This window comes from Oryctolagus cuniculus, chromosome 14 (assembly GCF_051225735.1).
Source record: "Oryctolagus cuniculus isolate XC-2025 breed Fujian yellow rabbit chromosome 14, ASM5122573v1, whole genome shotgun sequence".
In the NCBI taxonomy this organism is placed as follows: Eukaryota; Metazoa; Chordata; class Mammalia; order Lagomorpha; family Leporidae; genus Oryctolagus; species Oryctolagus cuniculus.
The window spans coordinates 64,322,899-64,340,563 of NC_142880.1; the positions used below are offsets into that span (position 1 = coordinate 64,322,899).

The 17,665-nt window shown below is 44.0% G+C and overlaps 1 long non-coding RNA gene across 3 annotated transcripts; it reads right to left on the reverse strand.

Moving 5' to 3' along the window:
* Positions 1-834: 834 nt before the first annotated feature.
* LOC149122359 (uncharacterized) lies at positions 835-5,093 on the reverse strand. 3 transcript variants are annotated; one of them, XR_016220267.1, is made up of 3 exons: positions 4,421-5,093; positions 1,289-1,438; positions 835-1,043 (listed from the first exon to the last, which is right to left on the reverse strand). It is a non-coding gene; the product is annotated as an uncharacterized LOC149122359 (long non-coding RNA). The 3 variants fall into 3 exon arrangements; XR_016220265.1 differs by having other exon boundaries at positions 4,403-5,093; XR_016220266.1 differs by lacking the exon at positions 1,289-1,438 and having other exon boundaries at positions 4,403-5,093.
* Between the last annotated feature and the right edge of the window lie 12,572 nt (positions 5,094-17,665).

Below are 17,665 nucleotides of genomic sequence, written 5' to 3' on the forward strand. Positions count from 1 at the left end.
CCTGGGAAAGCAGTAGAAGATGGCCCAAGTCCTTGGGCCCCTGTACCCACATGAGAGACCTGGAGGAAGCTCCTGGTTCCTGGCTTCTGATCAGCTCAGCTCTGTCAGTTGCAGTCATTTGGGGAGTGAACCAGTGGAATGGAAGACTTCTCTCTCTCTCTCTCTCTCTGGCTCTACCTCTCTCTGTAACTCGTTCAAATAAATAAAATAAATCTTTAATAAAATAATTGCTTTCAGGAAGAAGCATACGAAAAAGGCTTGAAGATGACTTCTCTAACTCAAACGGCTGCTCCATTGATGCCCTTGATCATTGACCTTCAGGGCTAGCCGAAAGACTGACGCTCAGGAGGGTTTCTCTGCACCAGCCATTTTGATCCTTTCCAAAACTCCAGCCATCCCTGGTTGATTCAGCGAACCTTCCCAGGGTCTGATGGCCGTAGGCTTTACTCACTTTTCATCTCTTAGATTCTAATTCTTTATTGAGTGCAAGAATCCTGCCTGGCCACTCTACATCCTACCAAGCAACTAGAAACTGTTACACAATAGAGAATTTGAAAAGCGGTGACCTTCCTGTATCATATTAATGTAGTCAAGAGTCTGATATTATTAGCCGACTGAATTGACACTACAGTCAGAGGCAAACAAGCCTTGACTTTTGGAGCCCATCTCCAGGGTCAGTCTCTGTGTATTGCCATTGAGTCTGGTCCATGACAGTCTTCATCCAATGCCTCACAAGTATCAAGTTACAATACACCATTATGAACAGCCCATTTTGCAGAAAGTGGCCAACAGATGCCTTTTTCAATCACCTAAAGAATTTACCAGAAACATGAGTAGTGCCAGTAAAACATTTTACCCTTAGAAGACAGGCTACGTATCGACATAAGAGACTTTAAGACTTGACATCCAAGTGCGTTGCTTCTTTGAACTTCACTGAGATAAATGAGGTTGGGCTCCAGCACTGGTACTAGCACAATTGGCTGCACGGATTTCATATTTCTGGCATCTTCAGACTCCACGTGGCATTTTTATTCAAACTGAACCTGCAAAAAAATTAGGAGTATTAATTTGAGCTAAGAGCAGAATAGTCTATACAATTGCTATTTTTCTGCTTATCTTGCATGTAATACTTGTATGATCACACATTCTCATTTGAATTGAATCTAGAGCTCTTAGTTTGAAATATTACAAATTCATTATAGAAAGACCTGAATAATTACATTAATAATGTAGTGCTTTTTAAAAATTATTAATTTATTTATTTGAAAGAGAGAAGAATGTCTTCTACCTGTTGATTCACTCCTCAAATGCCTCCAATGGCGAAGGCTGGGTCTGGCTGAAGCCAGGAGTCAGGAACTCCACCTGAGTCTCCAGCATGGGTGGCAGGGGCCCAGGGACTGGGCCATCACTTGCTGCTTTCTCAGACACACTCGGGGAGCTGGATGGGAAATGGAGTAGGCAGGACTTGAACTGGCACTCTGATATGGGATGTGGACATACCAAGCGGCAGTTAACCAATTGCACCACAATGCTTGCACTGATAAAATGCCTTCTTACTGTTCATTATGTAGCATCTGCTTCCAGATGTGGCTGTGATGTCTTGTGCTAGACATACCCAGAAATACAATCATCATTGGGTTTCATGGGTGTGCTCGTATTACAGTAACAGAATCCCTGGGTTCATCTGACTTAGGGAACAACTATTTCTAAGTGAAAACTCAGAACGTGGGAATTTGAGAGCAGAATCTACCACTGTGTCATTGTCAGATGTGCCGTACTGGACTGAGAAAGAAGCCCACTCCTACCTCTGATATGCTGCAGTGACCTGATCAAGTGCATTGCTGTACAGCTGATCTGATTGGGTGCAAAGCATGGTCAAGTACATATGCACATACGCTTGAAGACACATGACTTCACATATTCATAATTCTTATTGACTTCAGGAGAAACTTGGCAAACTGACTCTTAAATGTGTATCAAGGACAGATGAGGGTGAGAAAGAGATGAGACACTGAAAAGAAGAACCACATGGGAGACCCTGTCTTCCAGAAACTAAAATTTCTCTTGGGCTGTACCAATTAAAACAGTGTGATGTTTAGAAAAACGTACAGATGGATCAGTGCATCTAAACACAGAACCTAAAAACACACCTACGCATGCATAGAAATCGGCCTTTTTTATTTTCATTTTTTCCTAGAACTGGCATTGCAGGTATCTAGGGGAAAACATGAACTTTTTCCATTTGTTGTTATGGGGAAACGGATTACCCATATGTTAAAAAAATTGAACTTTTCTTTGAACAACACTATCTGTTATAAAGGAAATTATTCTTAAAATGTGGTCAACCATATCAAATTAAGAGTTTATGTTTCTTCAAAGACACATAAGAAAAATCTAAAAATAAGTCAGAAGCTGGGAGAAGATACTCATAACATGTAGGACTAATTTCCAGAATATACAAAGTGCTCCACAGCGCAATAAGAAAAAAATAAACAAAGCAACTGTGAAAGGGGCAGAAGTATTCAACATGTAATTCACAGAAGAAAACAATGGTCAAAAATACATGGGAAATGCTTAGTATTGTTAGAAAATAGGAAAAGACAAATGAGAACCATGAGGGCCGGATAACATGTTACACTCACCGTACACCCGTGCAGTAAGAATCCTGAGAATACCCGATGTTACTGAGAAGGCACAGCAATAGTTACAACACGTGAGAAAATAATTTGGCATCATCTAGTAAATTCAGAAAGTGGCTGAACTGTGTGACCCAGTCATTGCACCCCTAGGTGCATTCCTTAGAGAACCTTGCACTGTGTAGGAGAGATGCACAAGAATGTTTATAGAGCACTGTTTGTGACTGGGGGAGGGGGGCAAACCAGACCAAATGTTGATCAGCAATAGAATGGATAAATAAATTGTGGTGTATTCCCAATGACTAAATCAAACAGCTACACACGACATGGATGGGGTTCGGGAAGGAAGTGCTGCATAAAACAGTATGCAAATGACTTCATTTACATAATATTCTTGCACTTAGCAAGACTAAACAATATATTCTTTGGGGATGTAAACATGAAGTAAAAACCACAGAGCAGAGCAAAGTGATGATGAAGACAGAACTCAGAGAAGTTAGCTCTGATGGGAAGGGCGGCAAGGGGCTGGGAAGGAGCACTCGAAGTTTTTCAAAACAAAGATACTGCCGGGTCCAGCATCAAGCACCAGTTCAGGTCCCAGCTGCTCCACTTCCAGTCCCACTCCCCGCTAATGTGTGTGGGAAAGGAGTGGAAGATGGCCCACGCTCCCAGCCCTGGCAGTTGCAGCCGTTTGAGGAGTGACCCAGCGGATAGAAGACTCCTTCTCGGTCTCATCCTCTCTGTCACTCTCCCTTTCAAGTAGATAAAAATATATTTAAAAAAATAAAAGATACTGCATCTTTCTTAGAGCGGAAGACTGGTATCAGATATTTGTTCTGTTCTTGCTCTTAAACCCTCCAACTATTTTAAACTCTGTTTATGAAATAATTGTATGCTTCTTCAGAAATTTCCAAATGGACGGATGAGTTCCATAATGTGTGCCCTTCATTTGGTTTCCCCAATGACATGGTCTTACACAAGGACAACTCAGTGGCCCAGACCAGGAAATTGACAGGGAACAGAGCTGCAGTTCTGATTCAGATTCCACTAGTTCTCACATGCACAGCTTCCCGGCATTTGCACCTCATTCCCTGTTTTATCACCGACTCCTGTGATTGCGGCCGCCATCTGAATACAGAACTGGTCCCTCACCCTATACATATTGTTAATTAATTAACTTGAGAGATGGAGTGTGCTCCTATCTGTTGGTCCATTTCCAAAATTCTGCAGTGGTCTGGGGCTGTAGTCAATGGGAACTCAGTCCAGGTCCTCTAGATGGGTGCGGGAATCCAGTGACCTCAGCCATCTGAAGCCAAGGCTAGAACCAGTGCTTCAACACACCGCCTTAACCCCTAGGCCAAATACCCAGCCCATACACATTTTGAGTGTTCTTTAGTGTGTATTTAATATTTTTTTAAAAATGCAGTTGCAGACGGAAATAGTGCTTAGTACAGGTACAGGTGATCCCCCCATTGGTCATTAGCCCTCCTGGTCCAATTTCCCCTAACAGAACTGTAGGACACATCCTACTCACCCAATTCCCTCCCTGGCCCCCTCCTACAGGAGCAAAGTAAAGATGTGTACCCATTCTCCTTCTCTCTAATGACTCAGCTCAGGTTCCAAAGACCATCCTTCTTCCCAAACCTCCCCCCTCCACCTGGTGATGCGGTACGGCCTGTTTCACAGCGTGCACAAAGCCTCGTGAATTAGACACAGGTGGGACAATTACACACACACACTGAGATGATGATGCCTGAGCCCGACACCTGAGTCACGCTTCTCACTTGTCGTCCTTTCTCCCCCGGGCTGGTGGGTTCCTGTCTGTGCAGAGCGCCCAGTGGAGCTCCGGCTCCCGAGGTCTGGCTGCCCCAGACACAGCCAGTCGAGGTGGAAACCGGATGATCTAATCCACCTGGGCCCCCACGGCGTTGCCTGCCTGCCTGCCTGCCTGCTGGAATCCAGCCCACCTGTTCTGGAAGGAGCTCCTTTTCCTCCCTCCAGCCTCCCAAGGATAAAGTCTCTCCTACTCTCAGCCCTTCTATTTAAAAGCAAACAAAACTGTTTCCCATTTGGACCTGGTCATGGAAGATTTTACTGCACCTTTCAGTTCTGCCTCAAAACAGCTTCCACCACCCTCTCCCTCTGTTTATGCTCCCCTCTGGGTCTCCTCTTTCCAGCAGAGGTGTGTTTTGCTCTGTTTCTATTTTGCAATGCCCGGTCAGGCATGTACAGGCACACCTGGTTTTTGCCACGATCAATCAGTTCTTAGAAGCTCCCTTAGAAAGAAATCACGTGCCTTGCCATGAAGGATGCCAAAATTGGGGTTTGTGTTTCTGAAGGAAGCTCAATCACAATTGCATGAGTTCATTAACCTGTGTCCCTTGGTATTATACAATTTGACGAAGGGTCTGTGGTCAAATGCATCTGCGTGGCAATGGACTTGACAAGATTAATCCCCAGACCCTGCCCCTGCAGAAATGCTCAGATGCTGTGTGGTGACCCCACACTTTTTTTTTTTTTTTTGGAGGGGAGAATTCTATGAGTGCATAAAAACTTCTGAATTACAGAAGTTTTGTGACAACAATGCGTCAGTTAAAAGAGCCGTAGGCCCTATTCTCTGACACTCTCTGTGCTGAGTGTGCTCCGCCCTCCACCCCACCACCTTCCCAGAGGAGCTGACCTCAGATCATGAGGTCCCTGGCTCTCCATTCCCACCTCTTCTCCAAGTGTTGATCCTGAGAGCACTTCCCACTAAACCTCCTGCACCTGCCTCTTCGACTGTGTTGCAGAAAACTCAACCTGTGACAAGGGTCAAATATTCTGTAGATCTCTCCTCTCCCTTCCCTCTCGTTTCCAGTTTTGCATGGGCAATTCATTTCTACTACTTTGATATGGGCTTTGAAAATCTCTGGGGGAAAATGCTTATGATTGTTCCCCATTAAGTATTAACCTTTCCTTAAGTATTAAACTTTCCTTTATGGAAACTGAGGATATTGCTTTCTTGCACACATGTACACACACACACACACACACACACACACTACATGTCTACCCATCATCCCAGTAATCATCAATAGTCACTAATCATATTCTTGTGACTACACATAAATAATAAAGTTTGGTGCTATAGCATATGATTGCTTTTTATTCTCTCACATTTTCTTTCCCTGAAGGTAATATTTGTCTCACTTTTTCATTTGTTTAGTTTCTTTTGTATTTATCACTATTTCCATTTCCTTGTAAATCTTCCTTTGATGTATTCATACAAACCAAGTACTCCATCGGTTTCATCTCGAATGTGTGTCTTCTAGAGCCTTCTCGACTGCAGTTCTGTGACTGGACTGACTTCCAGGACCAGCGCACAGCTGTTCTCGTGGAATCTCCCTTTCTCTTTAGTTTGGGCATTTCCTCAACACCTTCTTGTGTTGGAGCTCTTGTTCTCTCCTTTTTGGTTTGCTTCCTTGTTCTAGTGGTCACACCCTTCAGTGCTTCTCTCACAAAGAGAACATAGGATGTAACTTTTGAATCAGACTAATATGAAAAATAGCTCATCTTACCTTTGAATTTTATTGATTTATGAAGATGATTAATGCAACGCCAGTTTCTTCTCTAAGGAGATGTCTTGATGAAGTCTTCTCTCTTTTATTGTTTCTCTCTCTCCTCATGTTTCCGCAGTAGAAACAGCCCTGCATAGAAGCTTCAATTCATAGGTTAGACACATCTTCTGAATTAGAAATATAAGCACACCAAGCACTATAGCCACTTATGTAATAAGAGGGACTAATTATCTACAGCTCAATTTTACTTCATGGTTTCAGTTTTTGTATCTGGTTTCAGATGTTTTCATTCTTCAGAAAAGACTACACTTTATTATATAGATCTAAATGATGATGAATTTTTAAATTGCCTCTTAAAATACAGAAGTCTTAGTGATCCTGTATAAAGCATAAAAGGCTAAAGAAACACCATAGGAAACATTTTCATAGAAAAACCATTGTATCAGACATTGTAGCATCTTGTTTCTTTATATACATATACATATTTAGCTTTGTACATTTGTAGGTATAGATTACACACACACACATAGTTAACGCATCCACATTATTCAAAAATCGAAGCAGGGCAGGTGTTGTGGAACAGAAATTAAGATGCCATTGGGATGCCTGCATCCAATTTCAGAGGACCTGAGTTTGAGCCTCCACTCTGCCGCCAATCCAGCTTCTGCTAACCTCGGGAGGCAGCAGGTGATGTCTCAAGTATGTGGATCCCTACCACCAACGTGGGAACCTGAATGGAGTTCCATACTCCTGGCTATTGCTGGCATTTGGGGAGTGAACCAATAGATGGAAGATCTCTCTCTCCTATCTCTGTCTTTGTCTCTCTGTCTCTGTGCCTTTCAAATAGATAAAAACAAATGAATAATTTTTTTGACAGGCAGAGTGGACAGTGAGAGAGAGAGAGACAGAGAGAAAGGTCTTCCTTTGCCGTTGGTTCACCCTCCAATGGCGGCCCGCGCGCTGTGGCCGGTGCACCGCACTGATCCGTAGCTAGGAGCCAGGTACTTATCCTGGTCTCCCATGGGGTGCAGGGCCCAAGTACTCGGGCCATCCTCCACTGCACTCCCTGGCCACAGCAGAGAGCCGGCCTGGAAGAGGGGCAACCGGGACAGAATCTGGCGCCCCGACCAGGACTAGAACCCGGTGTGCTGGTGCCACAAGGCGGAGGATTAGCCTAGTGAGCTGCGGCGCCGGCCTCAAATGAATAATTTTTAAAAGTTTATAGAAGTATATAATGAAAAGATTTTTTTCCCCATGCAGTTTCTTAGCTCATAGAAAACCATTCTTTGTTTCTTGTATTTCCTTCTAGGGACATTTAATGCACATACATCCAATTAGGAAATACATAGTGAATTTGAAAGTAGTTTAATGAATAAATTACTCAGAAAGATGAGGACAGGACAAAAGAAATGTTCCTAGATGCTGTTAGCATCCAGGAGTTAACAGGAGCAGAACTTTAGTAGGTCTGAAGAGGCAGAAGGTGGAGAGAGATTACTCGGACTTGGAGTGGTTGGTGAGGGCTATTCAGCATGAGCGATGGCATCCCATATGGGAACCGGTTTGATTCCCAACTACTCCACTTCCAATCCAGTTCCCTGCTGATGCACCTGGGAAAGCACTGGAAGATGGCCCAAGTACTTGAGCCCCTGCACCCATGTGGGAGACCCGGCAAAAGCTCCTGATTCTTGGCTTTGGTCTGACCCAGCTCCAGCTCCAGCCACTGTAGCCATCTGGGGGGTGAGCCAGCAGAATGGAACATCTCTCTCTCCCTCTCTCTCTCTCCCTCTGTAACTCTGCCTTTCAAATAAAATAATAAATAAATCTTAAAAAAATTAGTTTATTTTGTTACAAAAATGTTGAAATTCATATATATGAGGGGTCTTCAAATTTTTCACAGAAAATATTTATTATGAAAAAATTAAGCATAGATTTCAAAAAGCTTTGCACCAAGTTAAATTTATCTTTTAATTCCATTTTTCATGAACTTTTTCAAATACCTGTGTACACTCTAATTATTATTTTGATTTTCAAATTATCCCTGACTTGGCCAGCGGGAATTCAAGCCTACGTCCCCATCATTCTTTGTTTCTCAACTTTTGGCACAAGATGTTCCAGGCTTACCTCCTCCTCTCCCTCACCAGCTCTGGAGTCAGCTATTTCTTTGAAAGAGTTCAGTTCTACTTAGTGAAAAATGGCGTTTGGAAGCTGAGATCCATGGCACCCCCAGTGCTCATTGCTATGGGGGTTACTTCTCCCAGGCCCCCAGTGGCAGAGCTGGGGAATGTCCATCAGCATACTGAACGTCTGTTTATAGATTGAAAACCATGAGTTCACAGTGAGGCAATCAATGCCAATCCTACATCATAGGGTTCATTCTAGCATCTCCTTTTCCAGGTTCGTAATTACTTCTCCGAAAGTGAAAAACCTGGTTCCCATCTTCTTTAATTTCTTATTTGATTAATATTCCAGTATATATGAACATGTTTCCAAAAGTTCATAGAAGGGGGCCAGTGCTGTAGAATGGTAATTGGTTCAGTCTCGGCCTATGGTGCCAGCATCCCATATGGGCGCTGGTTCACGTCCATACTGCTCCTCTTCCAATCCAGCTCTCTGCTTATGGCCTGAGAAAGCAGTGGAAGATGGCCCAAGTGCTTGGGCCCCTGCACCACTGTGGGAGACTCAGAAGAAGCTCCTGTCTCCTGGATTCCAATCAGCCCAGCTCCAGGCATTGCGGCCATTTGAGGAGTGAACCAACGGATGGAAGACTTTCTCTCTGTCTTTCCCTCTCTCTGTCTGTAACTCTACCTCTCAAATAAATAAAAAAATTTTTTTCAAAAAAAAAAAAACAAGAAAGAAAAAGTTCATAGAAGTGGAATTAAAAGTTTGGTTATGAGGGTACCAGAAAAAATACAATCGCCTCTGTTTGTGGATTGCATGATGCCATATATAGAAAACCCTAAAACCTCAATTAAAAAACCTATCAGATAATAAACAAATTCAGCAAAAACTATTAGACAACAACAAGCAAAGGCAATATGTTGTAGGACACAAAATCAACAGGGCATTTAGCACAGCAGGTAAGAAGCCAGTTAAGCTATCTGTCCCATATCAGAACACCTGCGTTTGACACCTCTTGATGCAGCTTCCTGCTGATGCAGACCTTGGGAGGCAGCAGTGACACTCAAGTGATGGGGTTCCTGCCCACACGGGAGACCTGGATTGCGTTCCTAGCTCCCAGGTTCTGATTTGGCTGCTGCCCCAGTCCTGGCCTTGGGCACATTTGAGAAGTAAACCAGTGGATGGGGCTTCTTTCTTTCTCTCTCCCTATCTCAAATAAATAAATAAATAGTTTTCAAAAAATTAGTGGTCTTTGGGGCCAGCTCTGTGCCATAGCAGATAAGCTGCTACCTGAGGCACCAGCATCCCATGTGGGCACGAGATCAAGTCCCTGATGCTTTCACTTTTCAATCCAGCTTCCTGCTAATGTGCCTGGGAAAGCAGTGGAGTAAGGCCAAAGTTCGTGGGTCCCTGTACCCACATGGGAGACCCTGAAGAAGCTCCTGGCACCTGGCTTCCATCTGGCCCAGCCGCAACCCTTGCAGCCATTTGGGGAATGAACCAGCGGATGGATGATCTTTCTCTTTGGCTCGCCCCCTCTCTCTCTGTAACTCTTTCAAATAAATAAATAAATCTTTGGAATAAAACCTCAGTGGCCCCTGTGCACACTAACAACTTATCTGACAAAGAAATTAAGAAAACAATATCATTTACTATAGCATTTTTTAATAAAATGAAGAGACAGACTAGTATGCTGAAATCCACAGAACATTAGTGAAAGGGTCTGCAAAAGACAAAGAAATGCAAAGAGGGCCTGTGTTCATGGACTGGAAGCCATCAATACAGTTGAAATGTTTATACTTCCCCAAATGATTTACAGATTCAGCGCAACCCCTGTCAAATTTCCAGTGGCATTTTCCACAGAAATAGCAAAAACAATCCTAAAATTTGTGTGAAACCACGGGAGATCCCAAATACCAAAATAATCTTGAGTAATAGGAGCAAGATTTCAAATTGTATTATGAAGCTACATTGATCAAAATGATAGTGCAATAAAAATAGACACAGAGACCCACAGAACAGAATAGAGCCCATAACTAAGCCTACATATTTATAGCCCATTGATTTTCCACAAACGTGTGAGGAATACCCAAGCAGAAAGGATATTGTCTTCATACGTGCTGGGAGGGAGACAGGATGGTGAGAGAACCAGCCCCTTCTCTTACAGCACATGTGAAAATCAACTCAAAACAGATTAAAGGCTGAAACGTAAAACCCAACACTCTAAAAATTATGAAAGGAAACAGAGAGAACGCTCTGCTGTCAATGTTTGCTTTTGTTGCCTATGCTTCAGGGATCATATCCAAAAAAATCTTTACCCAAATCTGTGTCCTGAAATCTTTACATCAAACTAAAAAGCTCTGTGTAATGAAGGAAACAATTAGCAGCGTGAAAACACAACCTGCAGAGTGGAAGAAAATATTTATAAAGTATTCACCGGGAAAAGGATTAAATTCCAGAATTTGTAAGTAACTGAAACAACTCAATAGCAAATGCTAGCAATAATCTGATTTTAAAATGGATAAATGACCTGAACAGACATTTCTCAAAAGAAGAAATACAAATGCCCAGAAAGGATATGAAAATGTACTCAACATTTCTAGCTATCAAGGAAATGCAAACCCAAAACCACAATGAGATTTCCCCACATGCCTATTAAGCTGGTCACTGTCAAATAAGAAGTAGATATCGGCAAGGGTGTGGAGAAAAAGCAACCTTCTACACTGCACATGCGTTATAAATTGGTACAGCCATTCTGGAGAAGCATGATCTTCTCAAAAATCTACAAATAGAGCTACCAAATGATGCCGCAATCCCACTTCCGGGGATATAGCAAAGGAAGTGAAACCAGCCTCCCAGATACAGCTGCACCTCCATGCTCACCGCAGCATCATTCTACACAGCCAAGATGCGGAAGCCAAGTGTCTGTAAAGACGATGTGTGGGTATTGTATGTGTATGGGTGTGTGCCACACGCATGCAGGCCACTCAATGGAATATTATTCAACTTTTCAAAAGGCAGACCCTGTGGCACAACATGCTAAATTTCCATGTGGGATACCGGCATCCCATAGCAGAGTGCTTGGGATAGAGTCCTGCCTCCATTTCCCACCCAGCTCCCTGCTAACGAATCTAGGAGGCAGAAGTTGATGGTCCAAGTACTGGAGTTCCTATCACCCAGGTGAGAGACCTAGATGAAGTCTCTCACTCCTGGCTTTGGCCTGGCCCAGCTCTGGCCATTGGGGTAGAATGTCCATGAAATGGTAGATGGAAGCTCGCTCGCTCACTCTCTCTCTCTCTTTCTCTTTCCCTTCCTTCCCTCCCTCTCTCTCTGGTATTGTGCCTTCAAATAAATAAATAAATAAATCTTTTTAAAATTGCAGAAATGGACTTTAAGCATCTTAAGCAATGATCTGTGCTACCAACCTTAACTTTTGCCTGACTAGTCAAACCGTGAACATGCAAGTTACTATGTAGAATTCACTGGTTAATGAACTAAAATCTGTGTTATCAGGAGAAAAGGAAGTTAATTTGCAAGAAATGTAAACTTCGAAGTTCAAGTGACATTTGAACTAAGATATCGAGAAAAACACAATTTTATAAAGATAGATAACTTCCTCCCAAAGTACTCAAGACCAGTTATAGGAGGAATTTCACAAACTGGCAATTGAGCGGAATGTAGAAATCTCTTGGTTGGAAATCATTTAAAATAAATAGGATCAAACTCTTTCAGTTAAAGTGAGCAGTGGATGTGATATGTTCGGTGCCAAGTTTTATGAATGAATGTTTACTTGCCCTGATACCATAGAATATGACTTGTGGTGATTGGAAACTGTTGTAAGCTGTGTCTGATCAAGAAATGACTAAATCCTCCCTTTAACAACAATGTACACATTATGTTTATTTATTATATCATCCTGATCCTGATGGTGACGTTGAATTTTGAAAAGGAGTCCTTATGTTTTAGAGATGTAAGCTGAAATGCTTACAGACAAAAGCATAAACTGTCTCGGATTTGCCTGCTAATCATCCAGCAGATTGGAGGAAAATGAATAGACATTAAAAATGTGTAAGACTGGCCAGGAGCAAATAATGATTTCAGATGGGTGACGACCTCATGGGGTTCCTCATCCTGTGTTTCGCTACTTTAGTACATGTTAGACATTTTCCTTAGTAAAAAGGTTTTAAAAGTAAGATCAGGTCCCTGAGATAGTAAGTTGGGGGTGATGTGCTGGTTTTCACCACTGCAATTTCAAAAGGGTTGATTGATTCATCCTTCCTTCCGATGGGATGGCACAGTACATCCCTTATGGAGGTAAAGAAACCAGACCTGGGCACAGAGAGAGAAGCCTTCACCCTGCAACCTTTGCCTGTGCTCACAGCAAGTCCTAGGGCACAGCGCCTCCAGGAATCTCAGCTGGGGTCACCAAAGGCTGCTCTCACCTGGCTCACTTTCCAGACTGAGAGAAGTCACCTGTATAAGAAGCAATGCATCCGTTGTTTCATACGTTACTCACAAAGAGCTTATTCCAAAGGACTCATTCATTTATCTGAAAGGCAGAGTTACAGAAAGAGAGACAAAGAGATAGCTCTTCCATCCACTGGTTCACTCCCAAAATGGCTGCAACAGCCAGGTCTGGGCCAATCCAAAGTCAGGAGCCAGAAGCTCCGTCTGAGTCTCTGACATGAGGATCTAGAACCCAAGAGAATATTCCAGGCTTGAGATGTATATTGGATGTTGGAATAGTTCTTTGTTAAAGATTTATTTTTTTAACTTGAGAGGCAGAGTGGCAGAGAGAGAGAGAGAGAGACCCATCTTCCATCTGTTGGCTCACTCTCCAAAAAGCTGCAATGGTTGGGGCTGGGAAAGCCCAAAGCCAGGAGCCAGGAACTCCATCCAGGTCTCCAATGTGGGTGGCTGGTTTCCTAGGTGCATTAGCAGGGAGCTGGATCTGAAGTGAAGTAGCAAGGACTTGAGCCAGCACTCTTATATGGGCTGCAGGCATTATAGGCAGCATATTAACCAGTGCACCACAATGCTGGCCCCTTTGACAATGGAATAGGCTTGATCAAATTTTAGAAAATATTAATAACCCCCTTTCCTCCCCTGGAGAATGAGTATACTTCCCTACTCCACTGATTTGGGTTTGGCTGAGTACTTTACTTTGGTCAAGAAAATATGAGGCTGGCGCCATGGCTCACTAGGCTAATCCTCCACTTGAAGCACCAGCACCCCGGGGTTCTAGTCCCAGTCGGGGTGCCGGATTCTGTCCCGGTTGCCCCCTTCCAATCCAGCTCTCTGCTGTGGCCCGGGAGTGCAGTGGAGGAAGGCCCAGGTCCTTGGGCCCTGCACCCGCATGGGAGACCAGGAGAAGCACCTGGCTCCTGGCTTCGGATTGGCACAGCGCGCCAGCTGCAACGTGCCGGCCATAGAGGCCACTTGGGGGGTGAACCAACGGAAAAAGGAAGACCTTTCTCTCTCTCTCTCTCTCTCTCTCTCTCTCACTGTCTAACTCTGCCTGTCAAAAAAAAAAAAAAAAGAAAAAAGAAAGAAAGAAAAGAAAATCTGAACAGACATGACAAAGGCAGAAGCTTTGAAAATATTATCTTGACTTGGCTCCTCTCTGTCTTCTTTGATCCACCATGGAGGGAACAAACCCTGTATAACTTTTGATCTAGGACAACATGAGACACACAGAGCAGACTTCAACCCAATATGCAGCCTGAAGCAAGCCCAGTTGATCTACAGCTTAAAGCAAGGCTGCCCAAGTAACCCATTGACCTGTGAACAAAAAATTTACAAAAGCATGTTGTGGCAAGCCACTGATTTGGTGGTAGTGCTATGGTAGGGATATTTCTGTCCCTACCAGTATTCATGTGTTGGAGACACAACCCCCAATGCAGCAGTGTTGGGAGGTGGGGCCTTTGGGAAGGTAAGTTTAGGCCACGAAGGCTCTGATGTCATTGGTGAATTAATGCCACTCTGAAAGGGCTTGGAGAACTAGGCTCTCTCTCTTCTGCTCTTCTACCATGGGAGGAGGACACAATGTTTTTCCTCTCCAGAGGAAGCAGCAAAAGACACCATCTTGGAATCAGAGACCAAGCCTGCCAATGCAGGGTGACCTTGGACTGGCCAGCCTCTGGAACTGTGAGAAATGAATTTCTGTTCTTTATAAATTCTCCAGCCTACAGCCTTGTGTTTTAGCAGCACAAGCAAAGATGGGTAGTATGTGATGCAGCATTGCTGCATTAACTGCTAACGGATACAGAATTCACCTGCACATGCAAGAACACTGAAACGCCACCTTAGATGCCTTTTCTGGAAAGACTGGATAGGTAGGGACTCAACCTCTTTGTGGGGTTACAGACTGGGATAGGATGAATGCTTGTATCACCCCCAAATCTGCACATTGAAACCCTAACCCCAAGTGTGACCGTATTGGGTGGTAGAGCCTTGGGGAAGTGATGGGTTAGGAGATCGGCACCATCATGCATGAGATTAGTGCCTTACTGGAGAGAGTTCCCTCCTCCTGTCCTGTGTGACACAGCAAGAAGGTGACCATCTGTGATTGGAAGCGGGCTCTCATCAGACACCAGTTCTGCTGGCACCCTGATCCTGGACTTCTCCGCTCTTGAACTGTGAGAAAGACACGTCATGCGAGCCACTCAGTCTATGCTACTTTTTTGTTATGGCAGCACCAGTGGAAGAAGGTAAGGACTGTCTCGAAAATCTGACGTCTTGATCAGTTTCTTCCTCCAAAGTAGCTTCCTTGCTTACCCCTCTCCCCAGTATCAGTGTGAGCAAATGGTTAATGGTTCTAGTGAAACGGTGCAGAGGGAACTGTGTAAACTTGTGTCTGCAGCACTGGCACGAATAACCCCCAGAGATCAGCACCAGGGCTGCTTCATTGGAATGGTGGGAAGCTGAGAAGGTGGAGACAATGGGACCTATGCACTCTTCCAGAATCGTTGTTGACAGATAGGGAAGGGAAGGATGTGGCTACCACCCATGTGGCCTTGCATGAGTGAGCCATGACCTGGTAAGGGACTAGCAAATTGCCTGCCATGGACTAATGAGAAACAGCTTTAGTCTCCCTCCTCTGTCATTTTCTCATGACTGTCTCATCCCCAGAACCAAGAGTTGTCTCCTGGGGTCTCCCAAGTCTTCCCACACATCAACGGTCTCCAGCGCAGGGGCGTTTCTTGAGGCTGCAGCCATTGCCCAATCTGTGCTTCACTTTTCTCTTTGCTCCAAACCCCCTGCATCTCCTCACTGCCGGCAGGGCCTGTCTCTTGCTTACCTTCTTTGCCACACAATTCATACTCAGCCTCACACGCTGCTCACATCTACCAGGCCCCATGGATTTCTAACACACGTCGCTCTTGGCTCCGTCACTTTGGCAGATACTGCAAGTAACTGCCCAATATCCATCCTCTCTTCTACCTGTTGGTAAAAGAACCTCTGAGTGTTTTCTGAGGCCAGATGGAGGCTGGTCTCTTGGCTTCTTGAGCAGTTCTGCAGGATACTGCAGTTAGATCTGAACCACAGTGACTCTCACCACCCCTCTCTCTCTGGCTGGAGAAATATGGGAAGCCATAAACCAGTTTGTGGGGGCTGCCCTGGCTACCCAGCCTGCTCAGCTCCAGGCTGCGGAGTCAGAGGGAGATAAAATTCAGGTGTTAGGCGAAGCATAACGTTTTGATTAGATTCGCTTCCCCACGTACTCCCCGGTTACTTCCCCATGTTGCCTCAACACCTAAACCTCCCTTGTGAAAATGACAGCTTAGCCTCCGAGCCAGACCACTTCTTTGAGTTTCACTTCTTTGCTGTGAATGCCTATGCACAGACATGGTTGTAAAAATCACACATCCTTTCTCGTCTGTTGCTCTGTCTCTCGTTGGTTTATTTCCCAGGTCCAAACACTGAACTCGGGAGAGTAGAGGAGCAGTTTTTGCCCTCTGACTGGACCTTAACACCACAATGGCCACGGGGCATACTGCTCTCCCTGGTGACAGCGGTGAGCTCCAGCTGCTGCACCCCAATCTTTACCCAGGCTTCACCACAGTCCCTGCCTCTTTGTGCTGTGACCACCACAATATGCTCGCTGCCTGTCGCCAGCCTCCTGGGGCTAGAACAGCATCCAAAGATGGTTCTCATCTATGTCTCATGACATCTGGAGACGCTGAGGCGAGAATGAACAACATCTGTAGGATATTCCTAGAAATTTTGTCTTCTTGGAACCAAAACTATGTAAAAATCCCCCTGATATCATCTGGCACTGGAGACAGCTGACTGGCCACAAGTCCGAGCATCTGACACTAATTCTGATGAACTTTTCGTAGTCTCGGTTAGCAAATGGGGCTAACCATTGAACCTGTCTGCAAAGGTTGTGAGGACAATAGTTTTTTTTATTTTTCTAGTACCATATAAAATTTTATTTATTTATTTATTTATTTACGAATACAAATTTCATAAGTACAACTTCAGGAATATAGTGATTCTTCCCACCATACCTATACTCTCACCCCTCCTCCTCTTCCCTCTCCCCTTCCCAGTCCCATTCTCCATTAAGATTCATTTTCAATTAACTTTGTACACAAAAGACAAATTCTATACTAAGTAAAGATTTCAACAATTTGCACACACACCCACACACACAAAATAACTGTGAGAACTAGTTTTACAGTTAACTCTCATAACACAACTCATTGAGGATGGAGGTCCTACATAGGGAGTTATTACACAGTGACTCCTGTTGTTAAATTAACAATTAACACTCTTTTATGTGTGGCATCAATGACTACCTGAGGCTCTTGACATGAGCTGTATAGCATATGGAAGCCTTTTGAGTCCACAAACTCTGTCAGTATTTAGACAGGGCTATAAGCAAAGTGGAAGTTCTCTCCTCCCTTTAGAGAAAAGTACCTCCTTCTTTGATGGTCACTTCTTTCCCCTGGGATCTCACTCACAGAGATCCTTCACATAGAATATTTTTGCCACAGTGTCTTGCCTTTCCATTCCTGAAATGCTCTCCTGGGCTTTTCAGCCACACCAGGAAGCCTTGAGGGCTGATTCTGAGATCAGAGTGTTACTTAAAGCAACTGGATACAATAGTTTTGAGTGAAATTATTACACAAATTTATATTATAGTTCTACAGTTAAATTTTCCCACTTTTGCAGATGTGAGGACAAAACATGAATGTGAGACCCTGTCCCCAGGCCTCTCCCTGGATCTTGGAGAGTCTGTGCCTTTAGCTTCACATAAAATTCCCCTCTGCCAGTCTCATAGGTCTTTAGAGGATGACACAATGTAGACACAGGACCGCTTGGCAGCTCAAGTACCTTAGTGTTTAT